At 43.4% G+C, this 25,705-nt stretch overlaps 1 long non-coding RNA gene across 2 annotated transcripts; it reads left to right on the top strand.

Annotated features, from left to right (window-relative positions):
- Positions 1 to 998: 998 nt before the first annotated feature.
- Positions 999 to 21,056, top strand: LOC147753587 (uncharacterized). 2 transcript variants are annotated; one of them, XR_015310723.1, is made up of 4 exons: positions 999 to 1,226; positions 7,747 to 8,017; positions 9,208 to 9,717; positions 20,568 to 21,056. It is a non-coding gene; the product is annotated as an uncharacterized LOC147753587 (long non-coding RNA). The 2 variants fall into 2 exon arrangements; XR_015310722.1 differs by lacking the exon at positions 20,568 to 21,056 and having other exon boundaries at positions 9,208 to 10,652.
- The last annotated feature ends 4,649 nt before the right edge of the window (positions 21,057 to 25,705 follow it).

Here is a 25,705-nt window from a genome sequence, read left to right as displayed (position 1 = left end):
CCGTTACCCTTCCCAGGATACAGGCAGTAGTAGCAGCAGCAGCGGTGATGGCAGCGGCGCCGGCTGCTGCTACCGTGATGGAACCGATTACATAACGAATAGAAAAGCCGCTTGCCTAAACGATAAACCTGCTATTTATGGGAACGTGCGAGTGCTGAGTGTGTGGCGGCATAAGCTGTAATGATCGCTAAACCTGCGCTGTTTCCAGCTCCAGTAACCGTAGTCGCGGCAGTAGTAGTTGCTGCGTTAGCAACGGTAGATGACGGTCGTCTCCGACTTTGTACTGGGAAGATAGGTACAGAGGGTAGCGGGAAGGGGAACGGTTGGCGGCGCCAACTCTCCCTCCCGGCCTGAATGCAATATGTGCCGGTATAGCGAGCAAATCCTCTGCCTTCTCGTGACGACGGCAGCGGCACAGGATTCCCTAAGGGTTTCTTGACGGGGAGACAACTTCCTTGTTTTTAGTATCCTGCCTGCGTACTGGCGAAAGGGGTTAAGCCTACGCATTCATAAGGCGAAGGAAAGTTGAATCAACGCGGAAGGACCTAGCCAGTGCAGCCTGAGCACTACAATCATTATCGAGAGAAAGTGCAGGGTGTTGCTAGTAGAACCAACAGTACTGCTGTGGCATCGCCGCTGCCTCATGGTGAAAGCGGCCAGAAACCCGGAAGAGTTTTTACTTCTCAGGCTTTGCACTGTCTGCCTAGCCTCGGTAAAGCTTCAAACGACGACAACGGCGACTGGGACATCAGCAATGAGAAAGAACGTGAGAACTATCAATAGCTTAAAAGAAAACTCCTGGGAACCAGAATCTCGTACTATAGAAATCCACGATAGTCCCGTATGACCTGTGGCATGCGGGCTTTGTTCCTTCACCAAATATCTAAACTCCTTACGACCTCGTCAAAGCCGTCGTGGACAGTAAATGAGCATGCTCTCTGTGGATTGACTGGCCACATAATAATGCATTTGTTTGTTTTGATTATTCACAGATCTACGGAAACCTAATAGGACGGCACGTTCGGCAATAGGGCCACAAAGCTGCCATTTAAGTTGCGTCCAGGTTCGGATGAACCTGAGCGGATACACACTTCACATGAAAATACTGGCAATATTCACGTACATAGACTGGCCGTTTATTGAAAAACATAGGCTTTGCCAATGCTTCAAACGGCATTGTAAAGGACACATGCCTCCCGTCACGGGTGATGCAGTAAAGCGAACTGGTGAGTTGAATATTTTTGATAAAGCGTAGTCGTAGGCACTAGCTAGACTCTAGTCAGGAAGCCATTCTATCCCGTTTATCAGAGGTTATTCTCAGAGCCTTGAACCTGATTGCTGACCGACACCGAGAATCGAGGTGATCCAGGAAGAGCGTCGCAGACTGGCCCGGTCACCCACAGAACCTGTTTCTGGTGTGAGTCTTTGAAGGTTCTTGAGCAGCGGCCGCAGTATAACGGTGAGAAATTCCGCAATATTCGTACACGCAATGAAATGCGTAAATACAGATTATTGTATTTGCAGCTTAATTAAGGTATCAATTAATACAAACCAATATTTGGGACTAATTTATAAATGATGGTGATATTTCCCTCTACGCTTCTAACTAATACGCGCACATAGATGAATCAGCAAATGGGTAAGCAAACGTCCTGTATCAGACTGCTGATACCCGTAGTAAGAGAACACTTCTACTGCTACTTTCTAAACTTGAATATTTGTTCGATCTGTTGTAAAGCCATACATCTAGCAGCTCCAAAAAGTGTTCGTTAAATGCAGTACGGCGCCGGAAAATTTTATGACACAACTGCCTTTGGGGAAGGAATAATGGACTTCAATAAACGCTGTGTCCAGGTTAATTTTTTCATACTTCAAGTTAACGAAAGTCAATTGAACACTACCTCTGTAGCGCAAATAATTGAAGCACACGCTGTTTTGTTGCACCTGAGATGACATACAGCAGATCCTTGAAGAAATTGCAAGAGTAGGTAAGATCTTCATTTAAATCTTCATAATGATCCTTGATACTCCGCTCTGACAATCGTTACTGTTGGTGACGCCTCGGTGATGGTGATGATCGAGGTCAAAGTTATGATGTTGCAATTTTTGCTTAACATTTTGTGCGGATGCAATTTTTCTGTAAAAGACTGAGCGGCCTTGTCGTCTTCTGGTGAGCGCGCTTGGTTTTCTTTGGAACTTTGACGTCGTTCGGAGGTCACGTGATCGTGAAAGGACCCTATAAGAGGTGCGAACCGACTGGTAACTGTAGAAGCTGCGAAAGCTGTAGCAATAACAACGGGAGCGATCGACGACAAGGACGCGGTTGTGTTCGATAAACGGGATTCAAGGGACGAGGCCAGGGCTTCTATGTAATTTGACAATTTGATCACATATGCGTAGTCTATACACATGCAAACACATACTTCAATATAATATCCACACAGACAAATGTCTACTGCATACCTATAATATTATATATAATGAGAAAAAAGCTGCAATATTAGACAGCGATCGCCGTGTATGAAAATTGAATCAAACAGAAAGTACATAATATTTGATTATAACGATTTTTTAAAAATCGGATTAAATTTACGAGAAAATTAGCCATAGAAATTTTAGATTTTTGACTGAGTGATAACTGACTCTAGTAGGTTTAATAATCGCTTGTAGAAACGCTGCTTCTGATTAACGCATATTCGTTTTGTACATAATTGGACCAATTTACTTATACTCTTAGAGTCTTATATATAGTTCCATGTGGTGACAGTTTACAACAATAGGCTGGTAATGAGGATTTTTTTTCTCATGATTTCCAAAGTAAGAGTATTAGCCGTTGGGTGAATGTTTTACCTTATGTGTTTCCTTATCAAGGTAACCATTCCTTTGGTCTTGACGCAGAAACCCAAGCTGCTGCTGCTACAACTTTGTGTTCTTAGCTAAGTTCAACTCTCGTTCTCATACAACTTGAACGGGATCGTCAGTCATCCTAACCGGTTTTGCACAATACGTAGCAGAGATACTTGCTATGCTGCTACCTGTTCATTTGGCGGAACCGTTGCAATCAAGAACCCTCGAATCGTTAAGTCTACTACCACTGGCCGCTGCTAGTCCGGTCAATGGCTCAGCTGAGTCGAGCCTCTGATATCCTCGTCATCGTCCTAGTTCTATTAAAAATTCGAGCCGCAGCAAACCACAGTGAGGTCTAGGTACACAGGCAGGAAGGTAACTAGTGTAGTTTCTAGTTTCATCCTGTTTCCCTTGCTGGCGCTGTCTTTCTATTCGGCTAATGCTGCCGGCCAATATTGTCGTTGACGCCGCCAAAGGTCGCATTCGAGGCAATCCAACAGGGCAGGTCGTATGATAAGCGTCGTCTCACACGCATCCCATATTGGAACTCCACCTTCATTGCTTCCAAGGCAGACAGCCTTAGAAAGCAAAAGTGTCTATACTACACTATATGTACAAAGGTGTCCAAGGATGTATATTATGGCAAAGTCCATCTGGCGATGGCATCACCAGACTGCCTAATCAGACAACAGTACACGGACTGCCTCCCCAACGCTTCCGCGCATTCGGATTCTCTACTGAGCAGCGACAGCGGCAGCAGCGCTCGGTGCCCATATAGCATCGTAGCGTCGTCCACTCACTGATAACGCCCGTCCATGGCCAGGGAGTTGTGCACTGTGCGAATGGAACACTGCGAACGGTAGCTAACTTACTTGCATAGTGTGCATGTATAGTAGCTGCTAATGCTGTAGTTAGTGGACATGTGCAACAGGATGGACGTGCCAACAGAGCGGAGACTGAATGCAACCTGGCCATCTTGAAAAGGCCCCAGGAGTGAGAGGTGAGATAGACCAGCGTGGTCTTCGTTCCTTCGTTTGATACGTTGTTTCTATTATTCTAGATACTTGGCTGTTGTACCTTTCCACTAAGACGAGTTGGCGTTCGTCGCTGTTTTCACAGAGGACACTCATCTTTCCGCCTGAGCGAAAAAACTATGAAATAGAGGGACAGGGATTACTTTTTGATAACAACGATAAATAGACGCGTCGAAAGCCATCTTTACATGACAAACACTTGTTGATGACATTAATGAAGCTGATCGGCAAACGATTGAAGACGCGTTTTTATGCAATCAGTATATAAACCACAGCTAGTACTAGTGGTGTTAGTGTCTTCATTTATATTATATTTTAGTGTCTTCTCAACTGAAGCAATACTTAACGGCAATGCTGCACGTAAAACACGAAACACTCATTTTCAGCTAGTGCTTTTTGAGGGCTACGATATGTTTAATGGCCGACGTAAAATTTATTATGACCTCCGGACGTGGCAACAATACAAAAAGTTCTAGCCACGAACGTAGTTCTCTGCCAAGCTTGCTCTAACTGCCAGTACACTGCTTACATAGATAATTCAGCTTTTCTAGGAAACGCCGTCGGACCTTTGGCCTGATAGACTGGAGGCCGTAAGTTTAAATTGTTCGTATATTTCATATAAAGTAGTGGAACTGTGTAAAATAACGGCATAGATATGAGTTTATTTTTTTCAATTGCTTCTGTCATTATATGCGTTGTCAATACTTCATATAAAAATTTTGTCCACTGCACCACATCGCAAGTTGTATGTATACATGCATCTTCAACATATCCACCTATGTCATAGCAGATTCTATTTCTCTCTCAAAGGAAAACCTAGAATCGCTTTTACTTTAAGGTCTCGTACTGCAACGGATCTAGATGTGTTGCAAAAGTGAAACTCTAATAAAATCAAACAAATAAATTTGCTCAAGACCATAAAGTTTCCCGAAAGAGAAAGACGTGAATTTCCTTTCAGCGGTCTCAGATTAGATTGCCATTAAACATGGCGGCATTAATTCAGCTATAACATAGCCTCGAATAGAGGCATGTGGATTATAGATCATCGACTATAATTGGGACTTTTAGTTTCGAACTTATTCTTGTTCGTTCATCAAGTGTCACCATGTTCTTGCCTTAATTCGGTTTCATGAAGCGGCAAACTGCTTTCTGCCGTCAAACCTACTGCATCGCGGCTCATGCGCATTAACCAGTCTATGAACTATAGCAGAGAGGCCACCCCTCAGCGAGGTCTGCAGCGAAAGTACAACTTTTAGGAGAAGATGTGCATTTCCCGCCAGCTTTAACGAATGTGTTTACGTAAACATGGATTCACCTGAACTCAGACACTCCGATTACGAGCGATAGTTTTAGACCATCAGGCTATAAATTTTGAAAGCGGATTGAGTATTAACTGTTTTTTCTGTTTCGCTTACGAGAAGTCGTTGCTGTTGTTGTTGTTGTTGTTTATGAACAGTGTTTCGTCCGTTTATTTTCTTACTTTGTATTTAAACTTGAACTGATCTATGTTTGTCTCTATATTGCGGCTTTTACATTCGTGTAAATACAGCAAGAAGAGTGCTTGACCGGAAGAAGCGAGTTCGACCGCATTTGACGCCGGCGGTGTTGAAGCCGTCGTAAATCGATCTGAAAACTTTAGAAAGAAGGAAGCAAATGAGACTCAACGGGTGCAACGCCCATTCTCAAAAATAGTGAGAGTCGTTAATAGCACTGACCTCGACTCAGTTTAGGCGAGTTTGTTAAAACGGCCCTCGATGTGGCTTTATTTAGGAGATCGATAGCAACGATTTTCGTTGAAGTTTTGATCTAACAAGACCGGATACAAGGGAGCCTTCGCCATATCTGAGACCAAACGGGCAATACTCGATGTCATCTTAGGGAAGTGAAACACGCTTAGTTATGGATCTGTGACGGGAAATCCAAACGACTTAAGTGTGCCTGGTTTAGGGCCGTGTCCTTTAAAGAGCACTAGGCATTTGAAAGCTTCAACAATGTTTCAAGCAATAGAATATACCGAAGCATCATTTCTTTGCATATATATGTGGCATGGTGGAGTTTTACGGTCCAAAGTAGAGCTGACCTTGATTCAGGGAGAAGGACACTATTAGAGGCAAGTACGTCGACCTCGAGAACACGGGCTCATAAACGATTGCGCGGCAACATTTACGAAATAGCAATATCTTTTATATATATATATATATATATATATATCTGAAAGCTAGAGGGTAATAGTAGTCTGAGTACCGCGATGCATCTATAGCGTCCTATGGGGTGTAAATCTTGAGATAATCACAAGCGATCACGTAGAATGATCATCAACTATATAAAATACCTAGCTAAACAAAACCTATGACATGGCTTCATTGCAATGATTTAGTTCGCAATGCATATTATTTACGAACGAGAACAATGTAATGTATTTTCCTTGAAAGTTCAGTAAGTTTGTTACCTTATTACAGTTAACCTATTCTATTTCCCCAAAAGTCCTAATTAATCTGCGCGGTATGGATCCTTACGCCGAAAAAAAGTGGCTCATTCCCAATTTAAGGTTTCCTAAGTAAACCCAAACAAATTTATACTTTACGTAAATATGCAAAACCTTCGTTAGAATATGTTTCCTGATTCAGTATATTTACTAGCTTTTCCCAATGACAGCTTTTCTGTGGACGATTCCACACTATTACGTACACAGTTTCAATAATCTACGGTAGATAGATGGATACACACGACTGACAACAGGTTTCTCTCGGAGCCCGTTTTGTCATCTTTCAGTAATTTGGTTCGTTATTATCATACCCAGCATTTTCTGAGTTGTAGGCCGTATACACACGAACAGTTTATGCTTTTTCCATCGAAGCGTTCCGACACTCCATCTTTTTTTTGCCTTATCGCTGTTATTTGCTCAGATGGCTTTAGTTTTAAGAAGTTCCATTCGTACCTAGTATCACTCGCAACTGTCTGATTACAGTAGACCTGTTTCCCAAATTCAATCTATTACCTTGTCCTTTTGGTCCTGATGGCTTGGCTTGGTGATCCTGTTACTCTGTTATATTCAGTATTATCTATAGTTCTGCTATGGTTACCCTTATACAGTCATCCTAATTTTCCATTTAAATGGCCGAAATTCTCGTTGGACCCCGGTGCATTAATGCCTTATGTATCACCGATCCATATCCAGTGATTCTTTATTTCCTCGTTCAGTTAATCTATTATCTCCTTGTCTAGGTTATCCCATCGCTTCGCTGCGGTTGTTCTATTACCTTACGTAATGTACGGCTGGGACGGTTACCCTGTTGCAGTGATCCTATTAGACTACTACCAGACTGATCATATAATTCTCCTGTCTTGTCGCACTTATCTAATCAATTTATGCTACATAATGCTAGCGAAATGAATTAATGATACATAAGCTGCAGCTTGACTACGGAGCTTTTCCTTCACATTTGCTCCTCTACTATCTTTCTAAAGCCTTGCTAACTCGATTATCCCATTGCAATTACCCAGTTTCAGTAATTCCCTATTCCCTGATTAAGTCCATCTATTATCCTAACCGTAACCTGTGATCGCCCCCGTGTAGTTGCCTATTACTCTCTTGCAATGATTACTTGTACCTGACCTGCCCCTCTTACGCAGTCAATCCGCCACTATAAGACAGTAACCGAGAGTTACTATTACCGGGAAAAAACCGAGCTTGATTTTAAAATTTAAAGTACAAAATCCAACCCAAAATCTTTTAGGCGGCACAGTGTCTTAGATCTCGTCCTGCTAAAGCTTTTTGCCTAGTTACACTCAGCCATGCATAAGCCGCAAGTACAATTCTAACGGACTCCAGAATAACTACAAGAGCATTTTTTGATCCTTTCAGGCCTTTCCTAAAGTAAAAACAATCCAACTCGAGCATACGGTGAGTAGTTAAAGAACCGTTGCATAGGATCACCCTATATGGCAGGGCGTTTTCCATATACTAATATCCTACTTCAGCCTTAAAGAAATAGTTACAACCAAGGGCGGCGGATAAGCTGGGAAACTGCATGAGGTCGCTCATCTGGAACCTGAGGGTCGGCTATGACAATGGCGACCTCATTTACTACCCTACGCCTGTGTTCACTGGCCATAGTCAGTACTAGATCTAAAAGGTGAGCATAAGGAAAACGTAGCATCACGTATGCATATTAGGCACGTCAGACGAAACAGATAAAGTGCAGCATCCTGCGTTTCCCGTATGAGGTCCTTCAAGAGGAGCGTAGAAAAATACTGCAAGGTACATTCTGGACCATGATTAAGGGAATTGTCTATCATATGTTAAGGTCTACGGAGAAGTGGAGTAAAAGAAAAACTTTTTCGAAATTATTGCGCGTAGAAAAAACTTGAATAAGCAAAAAGGAGCAGACTTAATGGAAGACGTCACAAAGGGGTAATCTTCAGGGAATCGGAAGTAATGTTTCAAAATGGTTTCAGGCCTTAGGAGGAGACCTTAACACATCATACAGTGGTTAAGTGTAGGTATTATCACGCTCTAAACAGCCAGAGTAGGATTTAATCTTTTTTTGCGAACAGGTGAGTAGGTTTCACAGGCGCGTTCCACAAAATGCACTATTAAGGGGAATGGCCCCACTTATCCTTGTTATTAATCCATGCCCCTATAAAGGAAAATGTGTCGTGCCTACATTTTACAAGCAGTCCCGCACAGACCATTAACGACGCCTCGCTCCAGATATCGTGCTCGGAACAGATTCGTTAGCTGGCCACTGTTAATCTAGTACTCAGTTAAGTTCATCGTTCATGCTTCAACGTAATGACGCTTCGGGGTTTCTTCGGGAGTTTTGGAACTATGAGGCACATTTTGAAACGTGGTTTCAGTGTGAAGCAACCGAAATTGGTGAGAATGGGTAATGAATTAGCATAGTTTGGAGCTGAGATGCCACATTCGTGATATGCTAGCAGCATCTAGGAGGTTTACTGCTAGATTATCTTTGAGTGCGTATTGTGCGAAGGGCGCTTGAGCCTTCGGTTTGAATCCCCTTCGCGCCCGCTATGACTTTTTATTTCCGCTGATCGATCCTATTGATTGGTCCCTACCATCAGTCATTTTGCTCAGTACGATAAACCAGTTGTGTCATTGTGCGGGCAAATATCCCTGCGATTGCTCAAACAATTTTGATGTCTGCAGTGACATTTATTTAGCATTCTTCGTTCCTGTTGGTATCATTTGTTGTGTCACCTATCGTTTGAGCTCGCAGTAATGCTTATTTTTTGGAGAATATAGATATATACAAATATGTGATCGTTTAAAATAAATGTACTTAGTACACTTATTGCGTTCCAGGCCACCGAGGTCGCGTCGTCTTTAGAAGCAGGAAAGAGACGAGAAAAAAAAACAGACGAGTCAAGCCACGAAGCTATCGTCATTCAAGTGAAATTGAACGTTTGGCGGCGGTGGCGTTGGTCTCGCCACTTTGTTTGGGCCCTCACGGTAGCTAGCACGGTACAGCGGCCCATGGCTGGGGCGGTGTCGGGTTCAATGACCTGCATTGCTCGACATCATCGTTGACATGGTTATCGTCCGCTGTTCGTTGGTCATGTTATGCCATAGCATTGCATGGCCTGATGTTGTGCCAGCCAGTTAGAAAGGACCAACTAACGGCAGCTGACAGCTGGCAGCAGCAGACGAAACACTGACTTAGTTATGAGACAACGATGTCGCTGCCGATGGCGTTCACGAGAAGCGGGCAAGGCACACTAGCCGTCAACATCAACCCAACAGCTGAAGCAGGCCGGTCGTTCACCCCAGCGCCACCTAACAGGCACCGTTACCATCGCGGAGTTCCATGGCCGTGTTTGTACTATCTGTGTGTTTTATAGAGATGAGATGTGTGTTAGCACTAATAATAATAATAACAACAACAACGAAATCTCTTGCCATAACCGCTAATGGTAACGGCGCCAATTTAACAAGGTCATCGTAAGTGACGTCAGCGCGATGCTGCTCCTGCTACCGTTTGTTCTGTTTCTCTACGATAATCATGCCGTAACTATTATTATATTAACTGCTCATTGCTTAGAATCAAGTTGAATGTCTAACAAAGCGAACGTAACGTTACGTACTGAGTACGACACAATTGAAACAATGGCCACGGACTCAAATCACGCTATTGACTTGTACAACAGTCTCGTTACAAACGAGCAAGATTTTTTTTTATCGATAAGTGTCAATGAAACGTACAGTATTTGGCATAATCGCGATCAATAGTAAGGAAAAGCTCATAGGGGATATCGACGAAACGCATTAAAAGCCATCGCCGTTAGCTAATACCGGCTTTGGCCTTCACACAATTAAAATAAACAATTATTTCTTTTGGGAAACACACACACACACGTGGGGAGATGGAACTTTTCTTACAGAAGGAATGTTGTCCAAAATAGGAGAGTTCGAATAAGGATACTTTGATTGGTCTGCTTTGCTTACTATTTACAGCCTAGGATTGGAAATTCTCACTGGTACAGCTGTCCTGCGTTATTGTACAGTTGTATAGTTAACTCTGCCTTTTAGTTAGCTAGAATGTGCAATATGTGGCAATGTTTTCTTCCATCCAATCACAAAATGCACCAGTGTTCGCTATTGTTGCCGTTGTTTATAGCTCACTGTTTATCATTCACTCGTGTACTCAGCCACTAGTCGTGCGTGACCCTGTGTCGTACGTACTTACATACAGAGTACGTAGACGTACAGACGCAGTGAAAAAAAAATATGGTGCATCGAGTAACTAGCCATTTTCTATACCATATAATGCATAACAGATATTAGCTGTAAGGATAAGTATTTTCAATATAGGTCCTGAAAGACAGCTCTTATTTGGAGTATTATCGAAATCATTCAAGATCCTAACACTATCCCTAAATGTAGGACTATTGGTGAATCTCATTTCCAGCTCCAGATTCCGATCTTGTTCGCTGTCGGTCATTGTGACACGCTAACCTAGACAGTAGAACGTCCTTCTCGGCCTCTGAATTGCTATTACCGAAAGCAGGCTGACTCGTTTAACTCAAAATAACGGAGACTCTATTGTAACAACGTTGAGGAAAGTCCTAGAAAATCCACGGTCACCGACATACCGTATCACCATTAACGTAACGCCGTTAACAAAGAAAAGCTAACAATATAGCTGTCAAAAAAGAAGATTGATCGCCTACCGAGAAAGCGTATGTTTTACTATAAAAGACGAAGACCATAGCCCGTTTGCAATTTGCTGGCTGGTCGCTATTTGTGGGCCTTCGAATCAGGAGTCCCCTGTAGCCTCAATCCTGAGATGCATTGCCGATGTGAAACCCTACGTTAAGCCTAGTGTATGTTTTTGATAAATGAAATCCAAATGTGGTTAAACTCATTTCGATTCAAGTTAGATTAGTAATTAAAAATTGTTTTGCTATTTGCTGTGAACAGGGAGCAGCTGCTCGTCTCATTGTCATAACGAGACTTGAGCTGGATGCTACTAAGCCTTCTTAAAGAATTTTCTCATCAAACTTTAAACGTTAATATTAAGGAAGCTTCAAGTGATGACTCCGTTATAGGGACCATGTTAAAAACAAGATTATTTTAACAGTTATTTTTAGGTAGTTAACGTTGACGATCATTCCCCCATCATCTATCCATTTGTTCAGACCGCCTGTTTTTCATCGCGAGGACGGAGCGCAGGCAGACAAGAGGCGGCAATGAATAAGCGATTAGGCATAGCCGACCATTCAAGGCTGAGAAGGTTGGAAGTAGATATTCAACCTTGAAGGCCAATCCAACGGAGCCTTCCACAACCGGCGGAGTCCAAAAGGCGTATCTTTCTGGTCACATGGGCAAGTTGAAAAGGGAAGTGCTGAAGTTTTTCCAACTGCTTCGTAATACAGGGTCGCTCCTAACAAGCCTTGCCGAGAGGCCAACGAGTGCCCAAAACGACCGCAAGTGTCATTGAATCGTTTCGATTTACAGATCCTCGCCGAGAGAGACGACGGCCTCAGGACAATGAAGTGAGCGAACTGATTCCAGACAATGGTTAGACAGAGTAAGGCGCACAGCTCAGAACGGCCCTATTCTTATGCTCACGAAAAACCAGATGAAATTGTTCCGCAGAAGAGTATGATCAATCAATTGAGTACAGCTGATGTTCGACGGTCATGACAAATGATACGTTTATTCTCAAATATTTCTGATTCAGCTGTAACTAGAATTATCAGCGAGTCACTTTCACTCAAAGAATATGCGAAATATAGCAAAAATCGGATCTCCTTAACAGAGCACAAAAGCGGAGCGGACGGCCCGGCCCGGCCGCTAACGATGATATGATAAATACAAGCATAGCTTGCTAGTTTTGTGATAGTTCGAATAATATGGTGGTGACATTATTGATTTCAGCGGGGGTAGGAAAAAAGTCGCTGCTTTTGGAGACGGTAAGGTGTCCACCGTATAGTTCCATATGGCCAAAGTACGGGTCCACAATAGAAGTCTCCTCTAACCCTGTATTGAAGACAGTTAGAATGCGTACGTATTTATACCAGAGTGATGGACAGATTGCTCCAAGCGAAGTTCTAACCATGTAATAAGCGATCTCTGATAGCGACCCAGGTTCTTCTCGAGTTTGACAGGTCGGTCTTTACCGGTCAACCTTTACTTCACGTGAATAGTTGTGAATGACTTTTGCCCGTTCAACCGAATGCATATCGTAAGCCTAGGCCTACTTACTGTATAACAAACTGAAGTAAAAGGAGACTATTTGTGCTGTCTCAGGTAAATGGCGCCTCAAGAATTGTTAGGCAATTAACTCTTCACAGTGGGCCTGCTCCAACGTTAGAGTTGAAATCATGCCGCCCTCTTTCTATTGATCATATCTTGTAACTGCTTGATCTATCTCATTATCTAAAGTAACCCATTCAACGTCCCACATAATTTTCTCGAGCGTGTGCGCTATCGTAATCGAGGCCACGGCGCTTTCGGATTCGAGATACCTACCTATATACTAATACAGTATATCCTTATTTCGTTTACCAGCTTATAGCAACTCCTACATTTATGGGTACATACACATAACGTACAGAGTGTGATTCCTGTACAGTTACATAACCAGTGTTGCTTGTGATGTAATTGGCACTTCCGTAGCTCCCTCTAAGGTCGCTAAGTTAGTGCCGTGCTACTTAGAAGCGGCCTGTTCTTATCGGTCTTCCGTTGCCATCTATTAATTGCTTTTTTGATTGGCATAACTCTGTTTGTCTCCTGGGTGCGTCAGACTTCCACGAGCTTTGTTTGAACCCTCGCGGGTTGTCGGTTCGTGCCCGTAACAATCGTATTAGCTAATATAGCTTTCGTGCCAATCGCTCGCAGTCTACCCACCTCCGGTCCCCGGCGATAACTGTTCAACGCACAAAATCCGGAAGCGCAAGTTCAACGACCTTCCTTCCCACTTTACCCTCTCCTGCCTGGTCGGTCCGCGCGACGTACGACCAGACGGCCACGCCACCGACGCTGCGACTGGCTGTATAAAGTGGACCACTGAGCCAGCGGCGACGGCGGCGTCAGGCAGCATTTGTGCGAAAAGCCGGCTCGCAGCCCAGTGACTTACTTTTGAGGACAATGGTCTACTTTGAGACGATGCGCGCGAAAGACCGCGAGCGCGGACCACTAGCGTCAAAGAAGAAAAGGGCCTGAAAGAATTTATGTAGACACTTCTGATGAACTTCTTGTTTTGGATGCGTGCTGCTAGAAGCGACCGGAAAAACTGCGTTATGCGCTGAGGTGCCAGTACGTACAATGTATTATATAATACATAAGTCCGATAAGGTCATATCGTTTCTGCTCGAAACTCGTAAAGGTCCTATTGCAGTTGATTTTAACATACATATACATACGTACATACCACGCACATACCATGCACAGTATGGCTGCAAGAGTGAATCACAGAGTCAGCAATCTGCTGCACCAATGATAAAGTTAAATAGTTCTCAATAGTGCTAACAGCAATTGCAGTAAGAAGAATGAAACAGTAACAGGAAAGTTCATGCTGGCAACTCTTTCAATACAGAAAAACCCGGCCTGGCCAGTGATTCCTCTACCGGTAGGTTATGACCGATATTAAATGAAGTACACATGGAATTACATGATGTTACTAAGGGAGTCACAGCAACTTTCGGTGTATATAAACGCCGTTCATTATGTGTAAATCGAAAAAAAAAAACAGTTGCGTAGAGTCGTAACTTGATTACTCCGATATTTTTCCCCATGACAATTGAAGCTTCTATCTTCGTATTCACCTGTGGATTCGTTTTTTTCTCATTGGCGAGTCTATATTTGTTAACAATGGTTTGTACTTCCGAATCTTGATAATGATACTAAGTATATCTGGTTTATATAACTCCACCTTACACTAACCAGCACGGAAAAAATGGGAGTCTATATCTACAACAAGCCAAAACATAATTACTACAAAAACAAATTCTAGCTAAGCAGCCATATACATCAATTTGTTTCTAAATGGAACTTGGCTAAACTCTCACTGCAGAAAGAGACAAATCATCCATGTGAAATCTAGCCTTTCCCACTGTCAGCTTTGATCGTGGAAATTTCTTCATTCTACTTTGGAAAGGATATGAAATATATCCGGCAGCTCCTTCTATCTACTTTTATACCCCGGATATTTTTTATGTTCTTCACATCAAGGATATTTATCTACTTATCATTTCCTTTTGAAATCGCCACCTGAGATGTTACCGGGTTACGTGGCGTCTGCTCAGTCCAGATCTCATAGGTTGGCCTGACGTTGCTGTCGCTTTCGTTGTTAAAGAAAGCCAAAGGTGCCTGCTGCGTCTCTGTTACTTACTAACCAGTCAACAAGTCATTTAACAACTGCTTTTAATGTTCCCAACGTATCACGCCTGACTGACTGACTGTCTGCCCGCCCGCTCCATAGAGACTCCACATTTTTCATTGGAGAAATTCGTACATCTAGTTAGTAACCTGTTGCACGCGTATTTAGAGGACGAGGCCATTTGCACATTCATGAACACGCACGCACTTAGTCACACGAAAATATACACGTACAATGTCGACTATAGAGGGGCTCTAAAGGAGCCCCTCTATAGAAAGGAGCCCCTCTATAGTCGTTGTGACCCCCCGTATAGACGTTGACGAAGCGCATACGTACTACCCTCGCATTCGAGTCCATGACTTCTCCGCCCCCCCGCCCTCATCCCTGCTAACGTGCCAAGAAGTCTAAGTGACACAACAGGGGCGTCAGTGTTGTATTGCACTGCCTATCACAGTCGCCTGACAATTCATTGTTGCAGCAACGATGCGTTCAATTAGAAAAATTTGACCTGTTTGGTCTCACAGTTTGTCTCCGCATCGTAAAACATATCATGTACCTGGTCCTCGTGTCCGTTCACCTAAACATCCGAGCTAATAAAAGAGAGCAATTCGGGCCTGATCTTAGTACACCTTCGACAAAATTGGAGAAGTCGTTCTTCTGTGAAATTCAGAGTAGAGTGCGTTGGTTTGCAGCAGTAACGAACGTGCATAGGTAGATGAGCGTCGTTTCGTAAGGTCACCTTCGGGAAAATATTCGGTTGTCAAAAAGCTATTGACAACTATAGCTAGATGGCGTTTAAGATCACGTATCTAAGGTAAGGAGTCGCGTCATTTAAAAACTGAGGTCTGGCAATAGTGGATTTGACGGAAGTTCCACGAAATTCGTTGTACTTTAATTAGTTACACTATATATATATTAAAGGGGAAGGCCGGTAAAAAAAAAACAAAAACTCTATATGGCGAACATGCATTATCGGAAGAAGCGGCATAAACATGTTTTTGTCCTAGAAAAATACTTTTCGTAGTGGTCGCCCAGTTATCGAAAAAACTTGATGAAATTAATGCAAAAGATGAGTAGGACCGACATATGAGTAGCCAGGAAGGACATCGCCAGCAAACAATTTATCTAAGGAAAGCTAGCTATCGGATAGGCTCGATGTTCGGGTGCCACACAAAATGACGTAAACGAATTTACTCGATCGTAATTCTATCTGAAAAATGCAATAGAATGTAGCGAAGATGGATCAAATACGATGAACAATGTTCTTCCCAAAGCTGATACTATGTATTTGATATGATCGAAAAGGAATAGTGCCTAGTGCGTTGCATAGGACGCTTAATTTGGACCTCTTACAACAGACCATCGCAAAAAAAAACCAACCGCAATTAGAGAACAGGAAAAGCATTGTCTCCTCTCATGAAATTCAATGATGAGATGATGGTGGTACCACAAAAATGGCAGAAAATGATCAGCAGAGCTGGCGTATATTTAATTTAATAATAGTTCTCGATGTGTTGGTGCGCGACTCCGAACGTCACTGGTCAGACGAGTAGTAAATGTAATAGTAAGTATATCGCGGGCAAAGAAATTACTTGAAGTTCGTTATAATTCTCTCGATATGAACCTAACTAACTAAAACACCTTTCGGAAGATGAACATCTAGGCATTAGGTATACGAAGATCTTCTTTCTCGAGCATACTTGATTTAGATCTACATCGGTTGAAAAGAGACCGCCCCTTCTTTGTGGTTCATTAAACATCAATGGCATAATTCTGGCAAAGAATGGCATAAGTCAAAATTAACTACTATTCATTCTGCATTCTATTAAGACTCCGCAAGCCGTTAGGCCCGCGATTGCTTCCAAATCGTCTGTTTAACAAATGTACAACGGCGCCTCTATCTTGTATCATTCGCTCCTTTGGTTACAGTGGACCGCAATCGTCACTGTATTCCTGTTTGGTATTCCAGCCGTTCATCTGCCATTGCACTCTGTCTTTTATGGCGCACATATAGCTATTCCTGTTGCTATTATCTGTGGCCTCTTGATGTCACATAGTATGGCAATAAAAGGATTGTAGAGCGCCGCCTGTTGTTTCTGGTGCGGACTCCTCGATGCGGTGTGATGGGGTCAGGATACGAAGAGGAGCAGCGGTAGCGACGCCGCCGCCTCTGTAATCCGCTCACTTCAGCTACCGCCACCGGACCCGTTGTTTTCCAATGGCGGAAAACAACTGACGGCGTCACCGTTCATTGCAGTGACAGGAGGCATTGCCATCAACGGCCACAAGCAGTGAGGGACGGGAACGGCGGGGGGGATAAGACGATGAGACAGTGGGGTCAGTGACCGTTACCGGTTGGTCCATTGGTTGAATCATTGGGCCTTTGTTTCAAGCGAATAGGCGACCGCGGATAGCGCCTCATGTCAACAACATATATACAATGTCGTCAACAAGAACTCATAACATGACATACATACAGAGAATAAAATGGCTTGGATTCGCTTTCTGCGTCCGCCTGCCTACTTCGTCGCCATCTTGCTACTTCCACGCACATCTACACACTGTGTTGAAGTCATAGCGTTTACGGTACACTAGACCATGAACACAAGTCACAGCAAAATATCCATTCAACAATGCGACCTCGGCAAAAGAGAGCTGTTGCTACGGCTTCCATCGTTGCAGCCGCCGCCAATGGTCAAAAGCTACAGCCGAACCCACTGATGCTACTGGAGGACATTAAATGGTTGAGTAACGAACGCTTGGTCCGTTTGGCCACTTCCATTGAATATAGCAACTTCTGCATCGGCTTATTTCGGAAGATGATCTGCCGACCCAATTCTGCAAACGAAAGAGGTCCTATTGGATAAGACCTGCAGCTCGATTGCGGCGTAAATAAAAGGAGTACAGTTAAATACTATGAAGTGTCCGAAATAGGGAAAAAGGGGTATGCTAAAGGTAAACATGTGTCATGGGACTCTCGATGCCTCGATATCTACGGAAGTTAGGTTCTTAAAAAGCCAAATAATTACACCTATCTTTATTTTTTATTAAGGTCATCCGTTTGTGACCAAATCTAAAGAGTCCCACGTTATTCCTATAAAGTATACGATATTTCATTTTTACTTAATTCTGAATTAATATTTAAGCTAGAGTGCGACCGCTGGCTTTTTATTACTGAGTGGTTCATGCGCTGTATATGCAGAACAAGTGGCACACGTCTAAACAAAGGTCACGTAATATTGTGTAGATTTTGACATCCCCGCGGCCTTTTGTCAGCAATGTCGGTTTATCCTTTAAAAGTTGAATGTCGTCCTTCCTTTTCTTAAAAATCTGTCATTTGATCGACGTGTGATTATTCTACCGTGCGTATATATATATATATATATATATATATATATATATATATATGGAGTGCTACAGAATATATGCGCTATTTACCGGGTTTCGAATCTTTTTTCTCTCCAGGACGTAATTAATTGGAGATGATTGGATCAAGATAGATAAACTTCTAAAGTATAGCTGACTTACAACGACAGTGCCGCGTAGACAAATATACAACTCACAATTACTCGGATTTCGTTTCCGATAGGTAAGTTCGAAACAGATAGGACCGTTTGAGAGGTTTAAATACAATGTTCCAGAAGACCAGCTGGCAAAAGTATATTTTTTGTATTAAGTAAATTTATGAGAAAATATCCCAGAAATCTGTAAGACAATGACGTCGTGCACGCAGCGTAAGTCAAATGGTGGTCGTCGCATTTTGAGACATTATAAATGTCTATAATGAACAGTGATATATACTATTAAAAAATTATCTATGTTTTAAGAATAACACGGACCGAAGAAAACATTTTTGCCAACGTTATTTGGAAACGATAAATAGAACGAGAACAGTTGTCGGAAAAGATCGTTTGGCGAGAGAAGCTAAATTCGAATTAAACTAATCGGCATAATTGCACTTACTAGGAAACTATAGATCCATATGTTACTTAGGAACATCACATAAATTCCTATACTACAAAAGCACCTATACTGTAGTCCTGATCTAAGAACACATCTCGTCTTCGGGGTTCGACGAAGAGGTTCGATAGGATGGCCCGTCCGTTCCCCAGATTTGAGGCCAATGGCCTTTTTTTTTTTTTTTAGAAATACCTTATAATTAAATTTACGTCAGAGAGTCGCTGACACTAGATCATTCTAGAACCGTCATTGAGCTAGAACGCACTATTTCACGTAATGAAATGGTCCCTAATGTTTGTGAATCAATAGTCCACCGTCGCCAGCGTTGTTTTCTCTAAAACGATGATAAATTTCAACAAGTGCGGAAGAAAAGAATTCTATATTGTATGTAGATTACTTTGCAATTTCAATATAAATTTTACATTATTATAAAAAACTGAAGCTATAATCATTCTGCTCGTGTGTACATTTTTCTGGGCATTAAGGCGTCTCAATAATAACAAGACGAGTTAAGTTTTCTTACTACAGAGGATGCATGTTTGTCGGCTGGTTTTCTTCTGGAAGCAAGCGTCGGTATGGCCTGTCTGCCTGCCTGCCTGTTCAGCCTCCTAGTCATGGAGAATAGGCAAGAACGCATACAGACGTACACAAGTGAATAGACCAGTCTGTCGGCGGTGGAAGATACATTGTCGGCTTGCATGCCACTTATGCTGATTTTTACCGGCCGCATCAGCAGCAGCGAGTCATCGTATATGTTGATTCTGTGTCTCTCCGTGGGTTTGTACCCGGGATCAACGTCCGCTAGCAAAACAACTCCGGGCGAAGGTCATTCACCCGAGAACGCCAAGGGCCCGCCGTCAGAATCACCCATAGTAGACATAGCGGTCCATCCATTCAGTTTATCGGCGGGCTGTCTGATGGCCCACTGCTGGTTCGTTCGCTGGCTCTCACACTGTCACGATAGGAGACAGCTATTGGCCCCGGGGGCGAGATCGGGGCCCGTGACCCATTTCGAGGTCGCTCCTCCCAAAAATTGTAAGCAGAGATCTAGTAAAGGTTACATTCGTCTTATTGATTGGCTTGTCGGTGTGGTTAACTTGTGGCGCTATACTACAGGTATATTGCGCCGGTCTGACAGGCCGACTAACTTGCCGTGCTGTCCTTTTGGCCTTTCGAAGGGAACGCCAGGCACTTGACATTAACCAAACTCTCTATGTTAGATCAAAGTAGACAGCGGCAGTATATCTTGCCTCGTGCCTATTTTTGAGTCATCGTCGTATTTAGAGGATCACGATCCTTAGGTTCGAAACAATATTTCATGTTAGGTCACAAGCAGGTAAACAGGAACTCGCGTGATTTCGCGCCACCTTGTGCCTTAGTTCAGTCGTTTTAAAAATCTTGCAAGATTTTAATTCTGACCGCTGTCATTAATGTAACAGAGGTACCTATTCCGCAAAAAGTAGTATCAGAAAAAGAGCTTTCATACGGTTATTTTCGAATTCACGTATATTATGAATACACTATAGCGTATTACCAATTTACATACGCCCTTATGGGGCGGCTTTTCATGCAGTCGCTATGCTTCTAGGGCATCAGGTGTGCGACATGATGGTATAGACGCGTTTACCATATACATATATATATATATATAGCGCACATCAAGCAGGCACACAACTTCGGTAGTTGCGCACTGACCCATCTTTAACCTACAGAACGGTGGACCTTCCGGTACCGTTGCATCGGAAATCGCTTTACATACTTTAATATACGCAACATATATACGTGTGGCACACACATATAAAATAGACAGACAGATAAGTGTAATTACGGTTTTGACTGCGTAATGTACAACCAACTAATTTGCATTTGCATGTGCACTTAGTGCAGGTGTGTTCCGTTCACTACTTATCCTCTCCGTGGCAGGCAGGGTCACCCCCTGACGCATGACGGTCCCTCAAGGGTGACCTCAGGCGAGGTTCCTGCTTTGCGTCGGCCATCGTTCTGAATCAGCCGAAAGCAGAAGGTAGCCGTCTGACCTCAGGACGCTCGATTGTTGTTTGTTGCCGTCAGTTGATGAAAGAACCGGGTAAGAAGGACATAGGGAAGGGTCATTGACCCACACCTCCAAATTGCCATGCCAACGGAAGGTTACAGGGGCCTGCTTTTGAGGGATATATAATTGGCAATTTGGCATGCGTGTGAACGTAGATCTGTAGGAAATACTCAATTGTATTAGTGAGAGAAGAAGACCGCTAAGCCTGTTACTACCTTATGAGAATACAGGCAGCAAGATATGAACTGTGTTTCAGTAGGCCTACACAAAGAATGAAGAGCCCTATCTATGGTAAAGCAATAAAAAAAGTCAACAAATCGCGGTCGTCTAATTTGTTTAAGCTCCATTTTATGCACGTAACAGCTAATTTTATAGTTTATTTAGTATTAATTTAGCCCAATGAAAAACTGCATAGGGTTAGATTTTCAGTTAAAAATATATTTTCTACCAATTAAAAGTCACTCAAATATTGCATTATCTTGAATAGGATTTTATGAATACCGCAATGGTTTGCTTTCAGCGTACGTTGATAATGTAGTAATTAAGCGTATTATGAGTAAATGCGGTGATACGTTTGCGCTTACAGTAAAGCACACAGATATTCGACCTTATAAAGGAATCCTTAAAATTCCGAAGACCTAAAAATTCTGACTATTTCTTCAGTCGGAACTTCATCGATTAGCAAAAATTCTACTGTGTGTGTGTGTATATATATATACAATGGCGTGTTCTACATGAAATGGCCTCCATCTAGGCGGCTTTGTGGTTCCTTAGAGCCTCGCTCGCAGTGAGTCGGTCAATCGGTTCCAAATTTTCGAAGTATTTTCGAAATGACACCTGCCTTCTCCGATCCCGCTCTGCGCCGATCGCTTGGCCCTTGTTTCAGTCATTCGCTGGCGCGTTTGCCGCCACAGCCATCATTAGCTCCTTATCGGTTACCGACGTCGCTGTCGCGCGCTAAACAAGCGCACCAATATTGCCACGCTCACCGACTTTAGAGAACATGACAATATAACAAAAAAATAGAACATAAACAACGTGAAGTAGAACAGTAACAACAGGCAGAGCCAGGGGCGTCGACAATAGCAAAGCATATACAATAAACTATGGTAACTACAGTAACCGACTAGCAACGACTAACGGGACGGAGTCTTGACAATGCTAGGCAGATGTAGCATAATAAGGTCATAAGGAAGCAAAGAGAAAAGTGGCACCGGTAAGCGTAATAGGGGTTCTGTCTTGTTGTTGGTGCTTCTTTGGACATCGCGCGCTGCTAAGCATTCAGGTGCCAGCCACAAAACGAATGTGTATGAGGACAAATGGAAAGAAGTACATAAAAGCTCGTCTGTTACTTTTGCGTGTCCGTATATAGTACCCATCTAGTCTAGAATCGGATGACAACATAAACAACAACAAAAACAATAACTGGTACATAAACGACACATAAGCTAGTGCGACAACAGGTCACCGGCTGTCGACTTCTGTCTACCTGCCGTAGACACTACACATATATACACCAACACGGGAAACAGATCGCGGGACGGACGCTGTCAAAGCGGTCGGATGGAAGTCATCGGACCAGGAGCACGCGCGAACCCAACAACCGCATTACATAAAATACAGAGTCGCTGCTAAAAGGTCAACGGCCTGCTCCCCAATAGCCCTCTGCTTCTGCCTCTGGGCCCGTTTTGCTTTGGCGGCCACTGCATCCGCGGCGGCTGTAGTGGTGGCCGTTGTCGTTGTCGTGGCAGCAAACCAGCTATTGGCGGTATACGCGCACTCCAACAATTAAGACCAGAACGTGTGCCCGCGCTCACTATTTAGAGCTGTAGTCACCGTTCTTATTCTTCACGGTTCCCCCGATTCATTCAATCATCAGCTCGTCGTCGTCGTCGTCGTCGTCCGTCGTCGTCCGTCGTCGTCGTCGTCGTCGTCGTCGTCGTCGTCGTCCGTCGTCGTCCGTCGTCGTCCGTCGTCGTCGTCGTCGTCCGTCGTCGTCCGTCGTCGTCGTCGTCCGTCGTCCGTCGTCCGTCGTCGTCGTCGTCGTCCGTCGTCGTCGTCGTCGTCGTCGTCGTCCGTCGTCGTCGTCCGTCGTCGTCGTCCGTCGTCGTCGTCGTCGTCGTCACCTCAACCCGTGCGTTAGTTGGATAGATACGTCCACGGACTGTATTGGCTACCCTTCGACGGACTAGCGTCGAGTGAATTGTTGAAGTCGTCCGAAAAGTTGTTCATGCAGAAAAATGGCAAAAAAAAAAAGACTAAAGAGGAAAAGCGCCAAGGGAGGAAACGTTGAAAAATCCGTAGCAGTGCTCGTTCGACAAACAGAAACAAATTCAAGATGGCGCGCCTGCATCAGGAGCAAGTAGTATTTTGGCGGAAAATTCCTGCTTTAGCTAAAGCCATCAGGAGTTTGAGAAGCTGGAACCGCACGAACCAGAAATTCCAGCTAAGGCACCAACTGGCAAGTAGTTCGGTGGGAGCGCTGCTCACTGCAGTGGAGCGTTTGGCTGCAGATGCGGCTGCTGCTGTTGCTGTTATTGCGTCTGTCCTCGTTAGAAGAAGCAGAATGGGAACAAATTTTGACCGATTTCTCGAAAGAAAAAAAGCAAGGGAATAAGAATAATATTGTAATTTGTTAAAACCCGCATGCGGCAACAACAACGGCACAAAACACCACCGATAGAATAACCGATTAATAGGTCATTGAGCTATATCTGGCTGTGGATATCGCTATGTGAAGTTACCTTTGGCAAACTTAAGCGTACCTAACATTGACGCAATCTAGACTGCTGTACTCGTTTCATTATACTAAATTCATCTTTTCTTGATTTCGAAATCAAATATCTAATTAGCCAATGGAACAGGGCGTTTCTCCTATGCCAACTTGATCTATTTAACCGCGCTGTTCATCTCAAGTAAATTTACAAGCTCACATGTCTGTCAACATTTTATGGGCATTTAGTAAAGTCAATCACTCTATGTTCCCGAATAAGGTTGCCTGAGGTGGATGGCCTGTTTTCCAGCCGCAATAACGGCCAATTCTGGAGATGTTTCTACGTCTGCACAGCTGTACTTCCAAGACGGTATAGTCGTAGCATTGGTCCTCTACAGATTCTACACGCGGTGAAATCCTGCCATCGAATGGGCAAACTGCCACTTCAGGAATAAGCCAATATGTAGCAACTACACCAGATTGGTTCGACGGCCACCGTCACAGTTGCTGCTAATTACGTTACTGTCTAAAGGCACTCATCTAGCTACGTAAGGGTGTCTACCGGATCAAGTCAAGGTTACCAGCTCTCAGCGAAACACTTATATGTATGGTTATATAGTAGATAGCTCTATAAAGAGGTATCAAAAACGAACTATCGGCAGCTATGGCGACCATAAGCCCAACACAAAGAACCGTATGGAAAGCCACTCCGGCGTAGCTTGAGATAGTGCAGGTCGATTCACCACCGAATCGAGGCCGGCAAATGCTACTCGTCGAGTAGTCGATGGGACAGAACGAGACGAAGCCGGCATTGCCGCCTTCGTGGCTCGGGGACGCTCTCGTTTCGTTGGTCTCTTAACACAGCTCGTGTGGTTTGTAAATACCGAAACGCCTGTGCGTGTTTAGGTATAATTCAATATATAACCTATTAATTAAAACTCTGCTGCAAGAAAGAACAGTGAAGGGCCGAACAGGAACGAGGTCAGCTTGTTGTTGATACTAGTACGACTTCCACCAAGCGCAGTTAAATGCTGTTGTCCCAGCAGTTTTTCGATCTACTGCTCTATCTATCTACAATTGTGTATCCCTTGCTTCCACACGAATGAGTCTCGATCATAGACGCGCGAGTCGAGCGACCGACTATATCTCGTAAAGAGGGGAAAAGCGACAATTCATTTTGCCGCCACTATTTACAACAGCCGCAAACGTCATAATGGTGGCATTTGGGTTAACACCATGCTCCTTAGCAAAGGCCATTCAACCCGAACAAGATCTCGGGACCTCTGTATCGAAAAAAAACTAACCTAAAATTACCTAATCGGGAACTGATCTTACATCATTAGAGTGTCATTTATGTTACCATCATATTGGCCACTATAAGCCGTATAGAACTGTTGCCTTTCGTCGACAAAAACCAGGAAGTAATAATTATGTAACGAAACCAATTTGATTGGGTAACTCTTCTAGTGTGCCTAATGACTGAGGCCGTTCTTATAAGTCGTTCCTTCATCATGTCCTGCGTGTGCGAGGCAATTGTGTTTTTCGACTATATACTGCACTGGCCTATTTCACCGCTCTATCTAAGGTGTAAATACGCACAGTTGACAAAACGTCGATATTACTGATTTGTTGCGTAGGAATTGCGTAAGAGTGACACGAACGGCCTTATTTTTTGCAGTAAATAAAAATGCTGGTAATTGATACTAAACGACGTTAGTCACCAGCTGTAGGCTGCACAATTTGCACCGGGATATAATATTTGTTTCTATATTTTCGTGATAGAAAACTATTAAAGCCATGTAGCTTACGGACTGCATTGACCTCTGACCGCCATGTAGCAAAACTGAAATAATAGAAACGACCGATTTATTTCCGTATCATTACGGTGGTTATTCTGTGCGTCGTTTTTGGACGCGAGAGGGATGATGGTGCTACTCCATACCAGATAGGACAAACAGCCTTAACATATGTACTTCCTCTTTATGTAACTTATTCGACTGAAAGAAAGGTCCTCTCGCACTTTTCAAGGTGCTCCATGTAAGCTTACCTAAGATATTTTAGCACGCTTAAAAATGGCATTGATTAGAAAAAGGACGACAGCTATCCGCTTTTTTAATTGTTCTATCTCAGACAAGTTTTGTCCTAAACTCGCGATCCATGACCCTGTAAAAATACATTAACTACTTGCTTTTTCTCTCCCCATTGAAATCTAATATATTTCGGGTTTTCACTACCATAGAAAATACTCGGCGTA

The sequence above is a fragment of the Varroa jacobsoni genome, unplaced genomic scaffold (genome assembly GCF_002532875.2).
Source record: "Varroa jacobsoni isolate VJ856 unplaced genomic scaffold, vjacob_1.0 scaffold_360, whole genome shotgun sequence".
NCBI classification, from domain to species: Eukaryota; Metazoa; Arthropoda; class Arachnida; order Mesostigmata; family Varroidae; genus Varroa; species Varroa jacobsoni.
Note: the sequence above shows the minus strand (reverse complement) of the source record. Positions and strands in the feature narration are given on the sequence as shown.